The 17,961-nt window shown below is 53.0% G+C and overlaps 1 protein-coding gene across 3 annotated transcripts in view; it reads right to left on the bottom strand.

Moving 5' to 3' along the window:
* Positions 1–17,961, bottom strand: part of SH3BP4 (SH3 domain binding protein 4) — an 83,887-nt gene that overhangs the window by 39,471 nt on the left and 26,455 nt on the right. For all 3 annotated transcript variants that reach the window (XM_046019244.1, XM_046019243.1, XM_046019242.1), the window contains exon 2: positions 7,214–7,289. The gene's annotated coding sequence lies outside the window, so the exon portion shown is untranslated. The remainder of the gene's footprint in view (positions 1–7,213; positions 7,290–17,961) is intronic.

Below are 17,961 nucleotides of genomic sequence, written 5' to 3'. Positions count from 1 at the left end.
TATTTCCCATAAAAATGCTACTCTGCAGATTTCTGAATGACCTATTCTTTACCAAAACCTGAGAATGTTAGATAGGAAACGGCCCAAAGCAGTAAGTAGCCCTTCTGAGGTTTCCTTGGACACAGCCATCTCCAAAGGAAAAAAGAAAAGGAAAGGAAAGGAGAGGAAAAAAGAAGAGGAGGACAAAACCGTTGGGCATGAAGCAGGAAGAGACAAAGAGGGGAAGTCCAAGGCCACACAGCCCACCTACCGTCCTGTTTCCTCCTGCACCTGCACCCTGGGTGGGAAGAGGTGGTGTCCAGCACGCTCCCCATACAGAGAGAACCGCAGCATTCTCTTGTCTCCTCCATCTGGCCAGGCCAGGACAGGCTTAGTGCCTGGCGTCAGGGGAGAGCTGGACAGCTGCAGGGGCTCTGCCTGCTCCCTGCCCCTCAGGAGTCATACCCCCACCGCCAGGGACATGGCGATACAACCTTGGGAGGCCCGGTGTAGCCGCATAATGGAAGCTAAGTGCTCGGGCATGTGGGGACCCTGTAGCGGCGCATCATTCCGAAAGCCAACAGGCTCTGGCTCCCCCTACTCCCTTCCTGCCCTCACCACGTTTGGCCAGTAAGATGTGTGTTCAACCTGCAGAATCTGGTTGTCAGGAGGGCTCGGCAAACACCTGTGGCTTCTGAGGGGTCCTCCAAAAAGTGGAGATAGGTTAAACAGGGAACCAAAGTGGCCGGCTACAGCAGGGACCCACCGTCAAGCAGGGTCTGTGAAACGCAGGTTCCTGGGCCCTGCCCTCGTGTTTCACGGGTGAGGACAGACTGAGCTGTCACTCTAGAGTCCTGCCAGGAAGGGGACGGTGTGTTCAGATCAGCATCATTTGAGGGGACTGTCATCAAGAGGCGATTAGGTCAAGTCCTGGGTCTTGGAGGTTTAGTAAATACTTGGGACTGACAGGGGAGCTGGGTGCGGGGCTGGAATCCAAAGCCAAGGGTCTCTCCAAGAGCCGGGAGACCAGAGAAGAAAGCTTTTAGCATTTTAGTAAGAACATCAAAACAGAGTGAGTCTTAGCGCTAGAGGCAATCACCAAAAGGCAACAACGGTCCAGTGCCCATGAACGGAGAAACAGACCAATAAAACGTGTCTAGCCATACACACAATGGAGTCTTCCTCTCCATAAAAAGGAGGAAACTCTGACCCATGCCACACCATGGACAGCCCCCGAAAACATCATGGAAAATGCAGAAGACGGTCACAAAAAGTCATATTACTGTATGGTTCCAGAACAGACATATCCAGAGAAACTGAGAGCAGGTTAGTGGTTGCCGGCAGCCGGAGGCAGGGACGATGTCGAGTGACGGCTCACAGGTCTCTTATTGGGTCAAATGTTTTGGAACCAGACAGATGGGGTCTTCTGCCAAGTCAGGAGCTGCTGCCTTTTTCGAGGGTGCAGATACTCTCAGAAGTGCGGTAAGGGCGACAGGTTTTCTCTGCAGAAAACCACCTGTGCCCCTGAAGTTCTGTGGCAGGCCCTCTAGAAGGACGACGTTAGGAGGCCACCGACCCAGGGTAAACACCTGCTTGCTGCTGCTGCTGCTTCTTTTTTTTTTTTTTTTTTTTTAAAGATTTTATTTATTTGAGAGAGAGAGATCACAAGTAGGCAGAGAGGAAGGCAGAGAGAGAGGGGGGAAGCAGGCCCAATGCAGGGCTCGATCCCAGGACCCTAAGATCATGACCTGGGCTGAAGGCAGAGGCTTATTAACCCACTGAGCCACCAGGCGCCCCAACCTGCTTGTCATAAAAATGATGTTCAACAGAACAAGGCCCAAAACAGAGGGTGGGCGCGACCCGAGGACACCGCAGGCCGACTAAGCACCCATCGGTGATCATTAATTTCGCCAACAGCTGAAGGCAGAGAGGGGGCCACACATTCCAGCTCCCACAGGAACAGTGAGGATGAACAGGATTTACGGTGACAAGGAAGAAAGGAAAAAGATCAAGTTGTGTTTACTAAGCAGAGTCCAGGGCGGCCCAGGGGTGGATGCCAGTGGGGACGGGGATCCCCATTCACATGCAAACCAGGGTGAGGGCACACAGCACAGGTGCTGAGCACCACAGACCCTCACCAGAGGTGGAGGGTGGAGAAGGCGGACCCTGCCTGCTGGGACTGTGGAGGGCCAGGTTGTAAAGGGAAGACACTGTGACCTTGGGAAGACACTGAGCTAGGACAGACACTGGCTTTTTTTTTTTTTTTTTTTTATCTCTGCTTCCTCTTCTGCCAAATGCAAAGCTTTCCCCGCTGTCGGCAGAGTGGAAAGGAAGTTCCAGGAGCATCACAAGTGGAACTCTGGACCTGCACTTGCCTGATGGTGATGGGAGCCTACAAAACATGACGAGAGTGTGCCAGGAAGACCCAGATGAGCCCTCCGCGCGGCCCTCCTGCAGGCCTGCTGCTCACCTCTTGGAAGGAGGTCATTCACTCTGGCCAGTGGGTCATATTAATTTCTCTTCTGACCTCTGGGACCACCACGATGGCGAGAGGTGAGAAAGGCAAGGTTCTGGATAAACAACAGGAACCACAATGTCAGGGGAGGGCTGCCCCGAGATGCTCTGGGGGGGCCTCAATAAAGACACAAGGAAAGGAAGGTCCGGAGAGTCTAAATGGCTTGCCCCAAGTGACAGGGGGTGCCAAATCCCAAAGGAAGGAGGCGGAGAGGAGAGGGCAGGAAGTAAGAAGGGAAGGAGGGAAAGGAAATTGCATACAAGCCCAGGTGAGGAAGAGCACGGGTCGCCTCCTTGCTGGCCCAGGAGGACCAGCAGTGGTCACTGCCAGGCCCAGGAACGCCCCCACGGCCCTGCACCTCCCCCTGAGGAATCACCAATGGACGCCCCTACAGGGCAGCCAATCCGCAGCCTGCCGGCCAACCCAACCACTGAGGACTGGCTCAAAAGGCTGAGCTGGCTGAAGCCACTTCTGAGTGCTGGCAGCCGGCCATCCCTGGGCCCGGTGCACGCTGGGTGAGCAGCACGGGCCAGGTGAGGGGGCAGGCGCACAGGTGCGGGAGCAGGAAGGAGTAGGGGACGCGCACACGGGACATGCAATCCCTGAAAGGCAGCTTCAGGACTCAAATCCTGCTTCCCGGGTCCTCTGTGGCCCGCAGTGCTTGGTCTGGACCCTTCCAGTCGCCCTCCTGTTCCGCTTGAGCAAGTCTGAGAGCATATTTAATTCCTTTTCATCTTTAAGAACTTTCTAGACACTGGTCCCATTTTTACAGACAGGGAAACCGAGCTCCAAAGAAATTAATTTGCACAAAATGCTCACGGACTCCTCACTGAAATCCTAACTGAAACCCTTCTACACTTAGAAAAGAGGAACTTGCTCACAGAGACACTTTCCTGACCCCAGAATAAAATGCATTCACTGTGCCCTTCCCAAAGCCCCGTGGGCTTTAAGTAATGAACTAATACAGGAGAAAACTCAAGCCAGGGAGATAGGGAAATGAGGGGTTTTCTGATTAGACTGGGGAGTTCTTTGTAATCTGAGCAAGAGTTTCAGCCGAGGCTCTCGAAATAAACAATGGTGGAGTCTTCGCTCACACCTTTATCTCCAAACCAGGTATGTTAAACATTTCTCATCTGTTCTCAAGACTTCCCGCCCGCGAAGGAGGCTGAAGAGGGTGGGCCGCGACGAGGCTAACACACAAGGCTTTTAAGAACGCAGATGCCGTTCTGAGTGTCACTCAGCGCCTGGAGGGAGGCTCAGCTTTCTCATCTGTCCACATTCCCCGGGGTTCCACGGAGCCGGCTCAGGACCTCACTTGGATTCAACTGCACTCTTTACTGAGCGAGGCAGCACAGAGGGGAGACATCGGCAGGCAGAGGTTTTGAAAGAGGCAGAGCCATATCTCAGGTTCAACGCCTGGCTGGGGGGCTGCCCTCTGGGACAATGTGAGGTCAGACCTTGCCCCTGGGGGTGTCTTGTAGGCCTCAGCAGGTGCAGGATCGCAGTGCCCCGGGGCATCTGGCCAGGGACAATCCCAGCAGGCCTGGGCGTCCATGCAGGACTGAGCCGCGCTGTCTTGACAGCAGGATCTCCCACCACACGGACTGGAGCCTAGTTCCATCCTCAAAAGTCACGACTTAGTAGCTGCCAGGGGATGGGGGCAGGGGTGACGGGAATAATTACTTCTTGGGTACTGGGGATTCTTCTGGGGTGTGGCTAAGCACTACCGTGAGCGGTGTGAATGGGAGGCACTCCATTCCAGGAAACGGCACACTTTAAAATGATTCCCTGGATGTTACGTGAATTTCACCTCAAAACAAAACAAAACCTCCAAAACTCCAGCCCATCAGAAACGTCTGGAGTTCCCTGGACTGAAAAGCAGACCCCATTGGTGCTTCTCCACATAGTACAGGCCGAGGGTGCCTGGCCAGAGTGGGCCCTGCCCAAAGAGAGAAGAAGGGTCCAGGCAGCTAAAGAGTAACTTCCTTTAAGATCGACTCATTCTTGAATCATATCCTTGACTTTCAGGTAAATGGACAGTTCTAGGAGAAAAAGTTGGTTTTACCTCTAAAAATTAGGGAGACGGCTCACATTCATGGCTTGTCATTTGCTTTTATTGGGCCAGCAGGGGACTGGGGACCCCTGCCTGCGTGAGGCGTGCGTCTTCCCAGGACCAGATAAGGGGGGGTGGGCCAGGAAGGGGTGGCTTAGGGAATGAGCCTCATGTCTTATCTGTGAAATGGGCAGGACAGGGGCCTTCTCCAGGGCTTGAGCAAACAAAACAAGGGAGGGTGGCCGGCTGAAGCCTTCCTAGGCACTGGCAGAACTGTGGGAACGAGCTGCAGCCTCCCCTGGAGGAGGAACTGGGCTCTGTCCTTGGCTGGCACGCTCCCTGAGGAGCTGAGGCCAAGTTCTGGTATCTGCCAGTCACAGTCATTCACACGGGTCTTAAAGTGAAGAAAAAGGCAGGGCTCATTTCTGCTCCCTCACTTGGTCCGCCATCTTGAGCCGCAGCCTCGGAGCAGGTGTTTTAATGAACGATTTCTGATGGAAGTAACAGGGGGATCGCTAACAGGTTGAGACTTGCTGGAAGGACACGGAAAATCACACAATCAGGCAGCAGAACTCTGGACATACACACTGAAACCCCGGGAAGCTCCACCTCACGGTGAACCTGAGATAAATTAGATCTCAAATATTACAGAAGCACAGAGAAAACCGGATTTATGTTCCTGGGTTGGGGGGGAGCCACAAAAATTGGCTGCCTGTATCACAATGCCTTTTTTTGACCACAGCCAGTCGATGAGTTCTCTAAATGCCGTAGGACACAGGACACACGTCCACTCTCCTAAAATCTCAGCCCGATGGCACGTCTGCCACCCCTGCAGAACAGGCAAAAGTGAGCCTCCCAGGCTCGCAGGAGCCCTTTATGCCAAGATGGAGACAAGAGGCACCACTCTGGGTCACCTCCTGGTAGAGGGCCCCATCCTACCAACCTGCTTTGTCTTCCCAGACATCTTGCTGCCCCCAAGAACCCCGGTTCAGTGCCAGAGAAAGCAAGCCACATAAACACAGCTCAGGTTACTGCCGGAGCAGCAGAGGCCCCAGGAACCTCCACCAGCCTTATTCGGGGTGGGGCGGGGGGGCCCCACACTTGCCAAGCTGCACCCTAAATCGAAACCCAGAGGGGAGACCGCGTGGGGGATCAGACAGCGAGTATGTTGTACAACCCACTGATGTCAGTCAAGTTTATCTAGAGAAAAGAGCTGAGCCGCGTATCTGCTGGCTGATTTCAGAAATCCTGGCATTCCGGCTGGTGCCAGGCCAAAAGAATGCGAGGAATCTGGATGCCTTTCACTGGGTTTCCCCGCAACCCAAACAGACCACAGCCTCCAGGGCAAGGGGCTGTACTTATAAGGCAAGGGCAGAAGTATTTTAAGTCCTGAGACCTCAGTGTGGAGAGGACTGACCCTGGGACCACAGAGCTCCCGAATTCCTCGCATCGCTACTGAAAAGGCCCCAGGCGTGTAACGTGCAGGCATCCCCAACATTCTTTCTGTCCGAAAGCAGATACTGGAAAACAATGAGACCTGATAGAAAAGGTGGGGAGAGAAGAGCTTTGAAACAAAACCCAGTCATCCATCCCAAGTCGAACGAAGGATGCGGAAGACTTAAGGAAAACCCTGGAACGATCCAGGTGGCTCCCCGTTTCACTTGGGAGGGTTTTTGTTATTCCAACGTGATGGGGAAGAAGGCAGCCTCTGAGCGGCTCCCCGTGAACTGCCTCTTCCACTCAGTGTATGCAGAGGATCCATTTAATTCTACCTGATCCTTTCACCTGGTAAGGGCACAGGTGGGGCTCTTCATCCCCAGAAGGGTGTGTAGAGGACCCCACTGTGGTGACTGTTCTATCGATGGCCAAGGGAGAAAGAATCCAGAGCCGCTAACATCCCACCACTGGGCGAAATGAGATGGGGACCACAGTGATCCTGGATCAGTGAGCCCTGGACAGACTTGTCCCATCAGCACGCTGTACACCTGAAACTAACATAATTTTGCATGTCAACTGCGCTTTAATGGTAACAGTTAAGAAGAAGAAGAAGAAAAGAACAGCCAAGAAAATACTCGAGGACGTTCTATGAGGACACCATTCACTCTTTCCTGGCTGCAGCAGCATGCCCTGTCTGCCACTGTGTTCCCAGGCCCGACGCCCGCCCCGAGTCCCAGCGTAGGCGAACCATAACCATGGCCACACGGAACTCTCTCAACCTGCACGTCGTGACTGGTGGTCACTGTTTGGGAGCTCATAACCTCTTCTGTTGTAAGACGAACTCCTCTGTGCAAACAGGAAAGGGACGGCCAACCCCGGCTCTGCCCCATGGCTGTCAGGGCAGAGAACAAGCTGCCCGTCTGGCTTCTGGTAGAGCCAGATGTTCCTTGGGTGGCACCAGAAAGGGCAGTCCCCGGTGCCATCTGTACTTCCCAGGTTGGGGAAACTGAGAGCTGACAAGGATGTGAAGACAGAGCCGTGAGGGAGACGTCTGCAGAGCTGTAAAAGGCCAAGAAGCTTCTGGAAGTGACTCCTCCCTCCAGAGCTGCCCTGGGGGCATATGGGGCCCATCTCCCCACAGAGGTCCCTGCACCCTGGCCACCACACAGTGGCCTCCACGCAGCAGAGGGGGACAGCTGCTCCTCCAACACCCAGGCTGCACAGCTTACCTCTGACCGGCCACCCGCTTCCTGACGTCAGAGTGTAAGTCCCAGGACCTGGCCTCCCGTCCACAGAAGGCAGATGCTGCAAGACAGAAGGGGAATGTGGGATTCAGAGCCTCAGTCAGCGACACCTCACGATGGCACTTTCCCTCTTCCATGTCTAGGGTGAACTATGCCCTCAGCCGCGTTCACACGGTAAGGTGGGACAGTGGTGGGTGCTGCGATGTGGCCCCAAATGTGCCTTCCATCCCTGCTGCAGGAGCAAGGCTGGCAGAAGGAAGGGCCAGGCCTGGAAATGGCCCCTGGAGACCCCTCCCACCCTCTCCTTTCCTGCCTTCCTTTCCCTTCTCCTCCCCTCCTCTCCCTTCCTCTCCCTTCCCAGACAGTGTGCAGGGGTGAGAAGCTACCTGCTCCTGGCTCCCTGCTGCTGAGAACAGGAGGCAGGGCCTCCTGTGGGGTCTCAGAGGCCAGCCCTGGACTTCCAGGGACGCAGACCCCAAGCAGATGCCCCCAGAAAACCTCTCACACAAAGACCTGTATCACAGCCTGCGACAAGGCTATTTTTATTTGCCATTTTTTTATCCGTTACTTGCTATTTTTTTTATTTGTTATTTTATTTACTATTTTTATCGGCTCTTTTGCTATCTTCCCCCATGGCTGTGTCTCCCCTCACCTGCGGTCACTTCTGCTGCAGAGCCTGGCCATTCGACAGAATCATCTCATGGCTGAACCCCAGAGACGCATCCCAGTCTCCCCTCCAGCAGCGGGGCTTCCTCCTCACACACGACACACAGTCACTCAGGAGCGGCTTCCAGTCCCACTCAACCAATGGGATGCTACACAGCCCACATCTGCAAAGGATCCCTTACACTAGGATGGCATGTCGGAGGGGCAGGACTGACAGTCACCATGCAGGACGCCCCCTGAGCCATGGCCTCCTGGCCCAATCACGTGGTGAAATGCGAGGCTGAAACTGCATCCCGGATGCCCTCCCCAAATCAGGGCCACCGGGACTGCGACGTTCCGGCCCCCTCCCCCTGAGAACAGACGGTGGGTATAGACCCTCTTCCAAACTAGTATCTCCCGTGCGACGGCAAGAGCGCTGGGGCGGCTGGCTAGTTTTCAGGACGCTGCACCCCCTGACCCCCCAACTTTGGGGCTTCAACAGTAAAACGGACTCCAGATGTACAGCAAGGTGTGCACATAGGAAAAGAAATCAACCCGAAGCAAGAGAAAAATGCGTCATGGACACAGTTAATCTCTAGGCAGACAGAACTTGGCACAAGCGAAATCCAAAATCGCAAAGGCAAAGGGAAGAGCTCCATCAAAGTCAACCAACGCTACGCGAAAGGCGACGACGTGAGAACGTTTATTCAGACACGACAAAAGATTTAGATCCCAAAGGAGACAGAAAAATGCGGGCTGGGGATGGGATGTTCAAGACACGGGGAACAAGCTACTGCCGTCCAGCCGGCCCGCTGACCGTGGACGTGACTGCCTCGCTACCATCAGGACCGAGGAAGACTCGTGGGACTCTCAAATGTTCGTTGGGACACTCGCGGCACTCGAAAGCTCTCCTCGTGTTAAAAAGGGGGAAACGTGCTGAAAAGGGACAGGAGGCAGTATTAGCGGATGTGGCTTCTCAGCAGGGGGATGCGGGGGCTTCTGCGTCCCGTCTCTTCTCCTGCTGATCTGTTCCACAGTGAGTAGAACGTGATGTAGAGCACTTCTTTTTCTCTGATTGTTAAAAGTCATCCCTCCCGTCACAACACCAGCCTATATAAAACTGGGGTGCCTCCTTTCCTATTCCCCACCCCTCCCCCAAATCTTGGCTGGGGTCATGGGAATCTCTTGCTGCGTTCTGTCCGGGTGCCAGCTCTGCGGGGCCTCGCTCCCCTGCTCTGGTCTGTGTGCGGGGCCCCCCGTGCCGGGCCAGGTGGTCGGGAAGCTGGCAAGCCCCGAGTTCCCTGGAGAAGCACCCCACCCCCACCCGTCCCGTGCTCCCTGCCTCGGCCTCCTGCACCCCAGGCTGCCCAAAGCCTCTCTCGCAGCCACAAAATACACATTTGCTGAGAAACTGCAGACTGCTACGTCATCGGAACCACAAAAAGTTGCCAGGTTTTTCCTTTACGAAGAGCTAACCACAACACTCGTATTCCCTGTTGCTCTAAGGGCTGAGTCACTTAGCATTTTGAGGGAAGGGCCTTGCAAGCTCTTTGGGGCTTGCCATTTGCTCCTTCCAAAGGATCAGTTAGGTAGAGGATTTAATTTCATCCCGTGAGTCTCTGGCAGGTTCCCCAGACTAGGGGTGACTGGGTCAACTCTTACCTCATACCTAACATGGGAGGACCCAATGTTGCCCAACAAGCTGACTCACAGATGGTCATGCTGGACTTTGGGCAGGTACGGGAGTGTGGGGGCACAAGCACACAAGTGCGTGCGTGCACACACACGCACACACACACATGGAATTGGCAACTTGGTGCTGGGAGGGCAAGGAGGGAAGGGGATCTGGCTGTGAATGGTCCCACCAGTAAGGTCCAGGGGGGAATGGATTACGTGGAAAGGACCTGCTGGTCCCTCTCCAACCTCCTAGCTCTGTGGTCGACCTCCGAACGCCCTACGTTTTTCTGCACAAAGACCAGCGCTCCTGAGAGGCAAGCGGGCATGATCTCTGGACCAAGCACTGCTGTCCTCAGGGAGTGGCCATACACCTGTGTGGGCTCCCCAGTCCCCAAGGCCCCCAGAAGAAACCGCAGGACTTCATGTGGGATCATCAAGTTGGATCCCATCATGTGGGATCATCAAGTCCCAAGTCTAGAAGATGCCCATCTCCCTGATTTTGTGTCATGAAACATCAGTGCTACCACTGGACAAAGTGGACAAGAACCACCAAACTGTCAAGAAGCAATGCAGAGAACACAAAATTCTGTTGTCTTTGGGAGTCTCTGAACACACCGTGTCTTCACCCACAGCCCAATGTCCCCTGTCTGTCTGCCAGTAACTGTATTACCAGCTTCCAGTCTCAGCTGAAGACACAGATATGGAGAGTTTACCCTACCTGAGGAGGTCTGGAAATCTGGGGGCATAAATAGTAAGAGGCTCATGACATTTTGATTATATTCATACAAAGACAGAGGTGACAGCTTTGTCTTGTGTTCTCACTGCAGGACAGTCACCAACAAGATACTCAAACAGGCTTTCCACATCCCCTGTTAATACATGGAACTATGCTCCCCCAAATTCCTATGTTGGAGTCCTGCCCTAACCCCCAGGACCTCAGAATGTGACCTTATTTGGAAATAGGGTCTTTACTGAGGTAATAGAATTAAAATGAGGTCCTTGGGATGGGTCCTGCTCCTATGGGATGGGTGTCTTTACAAAGGGGGAAATTTGGAGGTGCACACACACACACACACACACACAAACAGAGGTATGCCACGTGAGAATGAAGACAGAGATTGGAGTGAACATCACAAAAAGCCAGCAAATCACCAAAAGCAGGAGAGACTCACAGAGGAGATGCTCCCTCATAGCCTCAGAAAGAAACAGCCTTGCCGATGCTCGATCTTAGACTTTCAGCCTCCACACCATGAGACAACACATTCCTGGTGCTCCCGCGGCCCAGCGCGTCCTTGGCTAAAGCAGCCCTAGGAAACCATTGTGCTGTATCTGCAAAGTGGGAAAAGGAATTCTCACAATCCCGACCATCTCAGGGGCTGCTGTGGGGATGACAGGGTCTTTTTAAGGTTTCCAAGCTGCCACGATGGACATGTATGGCTCCATCAGCCAGAGGATCGCTCATACCCCATGTCAGCCAATATCTGGAGTCTCTCCATGGCAGAACAGACTCTCCCTCATCCCTGTGCCTTATGCTACAAAGCACCAAAGTAGTAGACTGAGAGCAGAAAGCAGAACAAGACAAATTCTTGTCCTTTACCAGAGGCAAACTTCAGCTCCAGGGCCAAATCTAGGGCGTCATCTGTCTTTGTACCGCCCAGGAACAAAGAATGCTTTTGTATTTTTAAAAATAGTGGGGGTGGAAGATGAAAATAAGAGTATTCTGGGACATGAACATTACATGAAATTCATATTACAGTGTCCGTAAGTCAGGTTGTGGTGAAGAGAGCCATGCCTATCGCGTATACAGAGCTGGAAACATTCCGTCCCACCTTCTACCGGGAGAGTCTGCTGACCATTTCTGTATGAGCCTTACTTACACAACGAGGCAAAAAGGGCCAGGCTGTGGTTGGCTCAGGGCAAAAGGAAGTGGGCACGTACTCACAGGTGCCTGCTTAAATGCCAGCCACGCTGAGAAGAGGCAGGGAGGAGGTAAAGAAGAAAACGGGCATCGTGGCTCGAAACCCAGACAGATAATGGCCCCAAAGACAAATTCCGTCAGCTCACACGGCTTCTAGAGCTGTTACCCCCGACCTTGGCCAGGGAGGCACACCCCCGCCCCCAAGAGCAGCTGAGCACCATGAGCCTCAGAACAAAGTGGGTGACAAAAATTGGGCATTCGTCCTTTCTGATGGCTGCATAATATTCCACTGCACATATAGGCCATCCAAGGGGGAAACGAAGCATGAGAGACTGTGGACGAACGAACTCAGGGTTTTGGAGGGGAGGTGGTTGGGGGATAAGTGAGCCCGATGGTGGGTATTAAGGAGGGCACGTATTGCATGGAGCACCAGGTGTGGTGCATAAACAATGAATCTTGGAACCCTGAAAAAATACAATAAAATATAATTTAAAAAAAAAAAAAAAAAAGAACAAAGTGGATCTCCTGGCCTGACTTCTTCACTGTTATCAGAGGAAATCAGTCCCTTTTAAGAGCGCCAATTAATCAAACTAAAATATATAAATATGTAAGTAACACTTTGGTCGACTGGTAATGGCCTTTATGTCCCACGTGATCAAAATCCACACATACAACACCGTGAACGGGAAGCCTGTTCAGGCAAGTGGGGGATGAGTACCGCCAAGGGGAAGTGTCTGTAATCTCACCTGACTTAGGTGGTGACATTTTCTTGCCCAGAACGCAGAGCTGGTCCCCTGACGTTTCCCCTAGTTACAGAGCATTTGGAATTTTACAGAATATATGATTTACAGAACATAGGTTCCTTTCCCCACTCCTACAGGAAACCCGTACTGAGTATTAAAGCACAAAGGGAAAGGGGGGTATTGAGACAAACAACCAGACACCACACTGATTTATGTGTCTCTCCATTCACACTCCCGGACTATGGGCTCCTATGGGGCCCCCGACACAGGAGCAAGCCGGTGGTCATCAGGACTGTGTGCAGCTGGCTGGCCTTCCTCCCTGCGTGGAGGCTCATGTGTCTGTGCATGTGATAGAAGGACTCGGTGCTACCTGTCCCCTTGCTGTCTCAGACACACGGACTCCCACACCTGCAGCCAGACAGGGGTTCTCCTCCTCCTCTAGGTCTCTACCCCATCTGGCCGCAGCTGGTGGGCCCTGTTCTGGAAAACTGTATGCATTTAATTATCACAGAAACAAACGGCCATGCGTGAGACAGGAGTGGCTTCCACAGCAATCCAGCAGACCATTTCGCAGACTCGACTGAGGTGAATTGCTTAAGAATGGGCTGCCACTAAAATTAACAAGTCAGGAAATGACAGATGCTGGCGAGGATGCGGAGAAAGGGGAACCCTCCTCCACTGTTGGTGGGAATGCAAGCTGGTGCAACCACTCTGGAAAACAGCATGGAGGTTCCTCAAAAAGTTGAAAATAGAACTACCCTATGACCCAGCAATTGCACTACTGGTTATTTACCCTAAAGATACAAACGTAGTGATCCAAAGGGGCACGTGCACCCGAAATGTTTATAGCAGCAATGTCCACAATAACCAAACTATGGAAAGAACCTAGATGTCCACCAACAGATGAATGGATAAAGAAGATGTGGTATATATACACAATGGAATACTATGCAGCCATCAAAAGAAATGAAATCTTACCATTTGCGATGACGTGGATGGAACTAGAGGGTATCATGCTTAGTGAAATAAGTCAATCGGAGAAAGACAACTATCATATGATCTCCCTGATATGAGGAAGTGAGGATGCAACATGGGGGGGTTAAGCGGGTAGGAAAAGAATAAATGAAACAAGATGGGATCGGGAGGGAGACAAACCATCAGTGACTCTTAATCTCACAAAACAAACTGAGGGTTGCTGGGGGGAGGGGAGAGGGGGAGTGAGGTTATGGACATTGGGGAGGGTATATGCTATGGTGAGTGCTGTGAAGTGTGTAAACCTGGCGATTCACAGAGCTGTACCCCTGGGGCTAATAATACATTATATGTCTATAAAAAAATAAAAAAATTAAAAATTAAAAAAAAAAAAAAAGAATGGGCTGCCAAAGGAGACAACGTTGAACCTTCGAGGAAAAATTAACCAGCTGGACACAGACGTCTCTGCCAGCGTCTTTGTGTTGTTTGTCGACTTCAAGGAGGAAATCAGGAGGCTGCACTGTCAGACTCACACTCAGAAGAGACCTCCACCCGACGGAAGATTCTCCGACATGGCTTTTGGCATTTAAAAAAAGCAAAGTTTTCGGGCGCCTGGGGGGCTCAGTGGGTTGGGTCTCTGACTCTTGACTTCGGTTCAGGTCACGATCTCAGGGTTGTGGGATGGAGCCCCGGGTCAGGCTCAGTGGGGAGTCTGCTTGTCCCTCTCCCTCTGCTCCTCCCACCCCAAACGAAATAAATAAATAAAATCTTAAAAAAAAAAAAAGGAACATTATTCTTCTTCCAGGATTTGAGTAACTTTTCCAACTAGCTGGGCGGTCACTTAAGGACGTTCGCAATCTGACCCGGATCTCGAGCCTGGGCTTCCCCAGCGAGATAGGAAGTGTAAGTCCAGTGTCTGGACAATGAAGGAGGGCTGTCCAAGGGCGGCATCCTGGCTTTTGATTCTTTTTGATGCTAACTTTGCCCATGGATAAATGGGTGATGGCTCCAGGCAGGGACCCGTGTCTGCGAGTGGGCGGTGCGGCAGGACGCAGCCAGGGGAACGGAGGAATTCTGTGGGTTTGCATTTCAGCTCTGCCCTTCACGAGCTCGGGGGCCTTGGTTAAAAGGCCTAACTTAAGTCTGGGCCTTCGTGTCCTCAATGTAAAACCAGGCTCTCCATACCATGTAAGAGTCTATCCAATCAGACTTTTCTTTGTCTGCTTTGGAACATGAAAGACCAAATACTTAATGCCAACTACACAGAAGCCCCACAAAATGTCTGGAGAAGAAACACAAGGTTGAGAACCTAACTGCTAACACTGGCGGCAGGTGGTGGTTATCCCCGTGGGACTCATGGAGGCCTCAGAGTCACAGCTGGCTGGGCTCCACCACCGCCCACCCCACCGCCCCGAGGCCAGCCTGAGAGCCTGCTCTTCTCCCTTGCTCCCAGGCGATGGCAATGCTCCTGGTCCCTGGGCCACGCTTTGAGAACCACTGGTACAACGTATGATGATTGATTCCGTACCTTCCCACCTGGCCTCTTGGCTGTTTCCCACAGTGATGCTGGGAGGTGGGCAAGCAGGTATCGCTGAGACCATTTCCGAGACGAGACAACAGAGACCAGACACTTTCGACCACGATCTGAGATCAGGAAGTGGACAGCCGGGGTCACCAGGTAGGGAGCCAGGCCAGCACCCGTGACTGATACACAGAGTAATGGTCAAACGCGAAGTGAAGTGAACAGAGGAAGACAAAGCAGGCTGCCCTGAGACCGATGTCTCCGAGTGAGACATAAGATGTCAGACTGGGCCCCAATGTCACCCTTCCTTCCTTCGTTCCTTCTTCCGAGACATAAATTATAAAACCTCCCAAGGCTTTTGAAGGAGGAGGAAATTAAACATCCTGCCTGCACCAGGCGAAGGGAATTCAGGTGTGAGTCTTGGGAGACGGTGCAAAGAGCTCTCCCGCACACCCCGCCGACAAATGCTGAGAAGGCTGAAAATATTTCAGACGACTTGGTGGGTAGAAGACTCAGACCCTGTTAGGACGGGGACTGGAGTCCTGGCTCTGTCTGAACGCTGTGGTGGATGCTCTTCTCAGTGGCGGGCAGGGTGGGGAGTCACCCCGCCTGGGCAGGAGTGCTGGCTGCCTTCACCCAGAGCCCCACGGCCACCTCCTCCCTCGGAGTGCCCTCCTTTCCCCCACTCTGTTGGCTCCCCCCCCAGCCATGTGACCTCTCAGATGCTCCTTCCTGGGGTCAAATTTTCACCCTGGCAACCTGTCACCTGGGCAACAGTTCAAGAGTCAAGAGAGGGAGACCCACAGCTGGAGCCTCTGGGGTCAGCTTTTCCAACTGATTCCAGTTCCCTTTCACGCCTGACTCATCCCCAACTAAGGCCTTGGGAAGCACCCCCCCCAACTGAGCTTTGTTAAAGGGCTATTCGGTGGGGGGAAGGCCCCCCGCACCGGCAGCCTCGCTGCTGGACTGTGTGGTAATATTCGCTGTTTAGAAAACCCAGCCAGAGAGGCAGAGCAAAGGGCAGAATGCTTACTTTCTAAGAGCATTAAATGATTTATTATTCATTCATCTGGCTCCGTATCACAGACCACTCCCCTCCCCCCGCCTCAGAGAACAAGCCATACCTGCAAAGCATATACAGAAACTGGGTCAGAAACAGAGTCGCTGGGACACACACTTTCTGAAGCCCGAGACCTGAATAAAGTAATAAGGGGGCCATTCTGTATTTTTAAATATTTATCCAAAATGAATCTGCAGTTCCTAAATCTCTTGGTGAGATAAGCACAATGTTATCCAGCAATGCAAAGCAGTCCCTAACCTCAGGGAATATCCTACTTTTCAACCAAGACGTTTTAAAAATTGCAATCTTGAAAAAAAAAAAGTTATGAAAATCTTGCAAACTCAAAAGGCCACTGGAGTGGTGTGCACCTCGGGAAACATTTCCATGGACAGCCGCAGAGCTGGGGGTCCCCCCTCCTCCTGGGTCCCCTCAGTTCCTATCTACAACGTGGACGCGTGGAATCGGGTCCTGGGCAGAACGCAGCAGGCCAGGTGGTTACTATGGGCCCTGAAAGGTGGGTTCTGTCTGCCATCTCTTACCTCCCAACAAAGCCATCTGCCCCGACCCGTCTCTCCGAATGATGAATGACGGCTCTGGATGTTTACTTAGGCTTGCCTTCATCATAAGCAACCAAAACCGAAGCACGGAAGGTGAATGACTAAATACACAGCCCAAGCTTCCGTGGCCACTGCCCATTAGGGTCGGGGGACAGGAGGTTAGAGTGTCAACAGGCCACTCTGTTGTCATCTCACAAACCCCCACTGGGCCTCTACGGCTCATAAAGCACAGAGGGGACAGCAAGGGAAGTCAGAAACTCAGGTCCTGCCTTCTGGAACTGGAAGGAAGAGTAAAAAGCAGGCATGGAAACTCAAGCCTGGAAACGGAAGACAATGAGGGACAAAATGCTCGCCCGAGCACAGAATGGGATGCGGGGGCTCTAGGCCAGGAAGGCGCCGGCCAGCAGGTGCCCAGGGAGGACGCCAGGTGCATGGGGGACGCCGAGTCCCCCACGGGTGGGCAGCCCATTGTCTTCGTGCGCCTTCATGGTCACGCAGGTCTGAACCTTCTCCGACCATCCTCAGAACACCGTCTGCCACACCGATGGTGGGCAGTCATTACGCCAGACCTTGCTGGTTGTCTCAGCCCTTCCTGGATGGGGCTGAAATTGCGGCCTTTCTCGTTCCCCAGAACAGTCGCCGCACACTCCCCAGGCTGGCCCTGGGGTCAGCGCCCCAGCCTCCTACCCTCCAGAGGCACAAATCGACAGCATTTTCACATGTCTCCTCAGGACAGTCCCTGGCACAAGGGAGCCCCAGCATTGACGGTGATCCTGAGCTCAGAAACTCACCCTGCACCTGCTTTCCTGGCCCTCATCTCCTGGCTCCCCGCTCCTGCTTCCAGGGACCAGCTCCCTGCCCACACCAGAACCCAAGTCCTTACATCAGGCTCTGCATTCAGAGGGCAAACCAGAACAGATGGATTCACAAATGTGAAACTGGCCGGTGAGCACTGGGCCTTTTGGCCAAGGCACAGACACAGCTGGGTGATAGGAATGAGCACATGCCGCCGGCTCTGGTCCAAGCCAGTGGGCTATGCTAAGTGTCAGAAATTCTCAATTTAGAAAGCCAAGGCAATATTTCGTTCCATTGGTTAGATACACTGGTACCTGAGCGGCATCTGACTCTTGATTTCGTCTCCAGTCATGATACCAGGGTTGTGGGATAGAGTCCCGTGGCGGGCTCTGGGCCAAGAATGGAGCCTGCTTGAGAGTCTCCCTCCCTCTCTAGCTCCCTGCTTGCTCACAGGAGCTCTCTCTCCAAAATCATAATAATAATGAGATACATTCACACTCTCCTAAACTGGAGAAAAGCAAAGGGTATTCATACTCCAACTGACATTTTACATTAAAAATAAACACGTCTGCCATGGCTCACGTCCAGGCTAAAGGCCAAGGCAACCCTAGCTCAGGACGCCCAAGGAGTTCCTGACCCTAGGCTGGGCCTGGACCCGGTTCAAGCCCCGCGGTCACAGGCAACTCGTCAGCAAGGAAGGCCACCACAGCCTTCTGAAGGCGCCAGGAGCTATGCCCTTCGGGGCTCTGCTCAACGTCTATCCTCAACCCCTCGCACAAACCTGGTGGCCCGAAACACCAGCTCACGCTTTTGCAGTCAGGAGGCCAGAAATCTGAAACCAACT

This window comes from Meles meles, chromosome 9 (genome assembly GCF_922984935.1).
Source record: "Meles meles chromosome 9, mMelMel3.1 paternal haplotype, whole genome shotgun sequence".
Classification (NCBI taxonomy): Eukaryota; Metazoa; Chordata; class Mammalia; order Carnivora; family Mustelidae; genus Meles; species Meles meles.
Note: the sequence above shows the minus strand (reverse complement) of the source record. Positions and strands in the feature narration are given on the sequence as shown.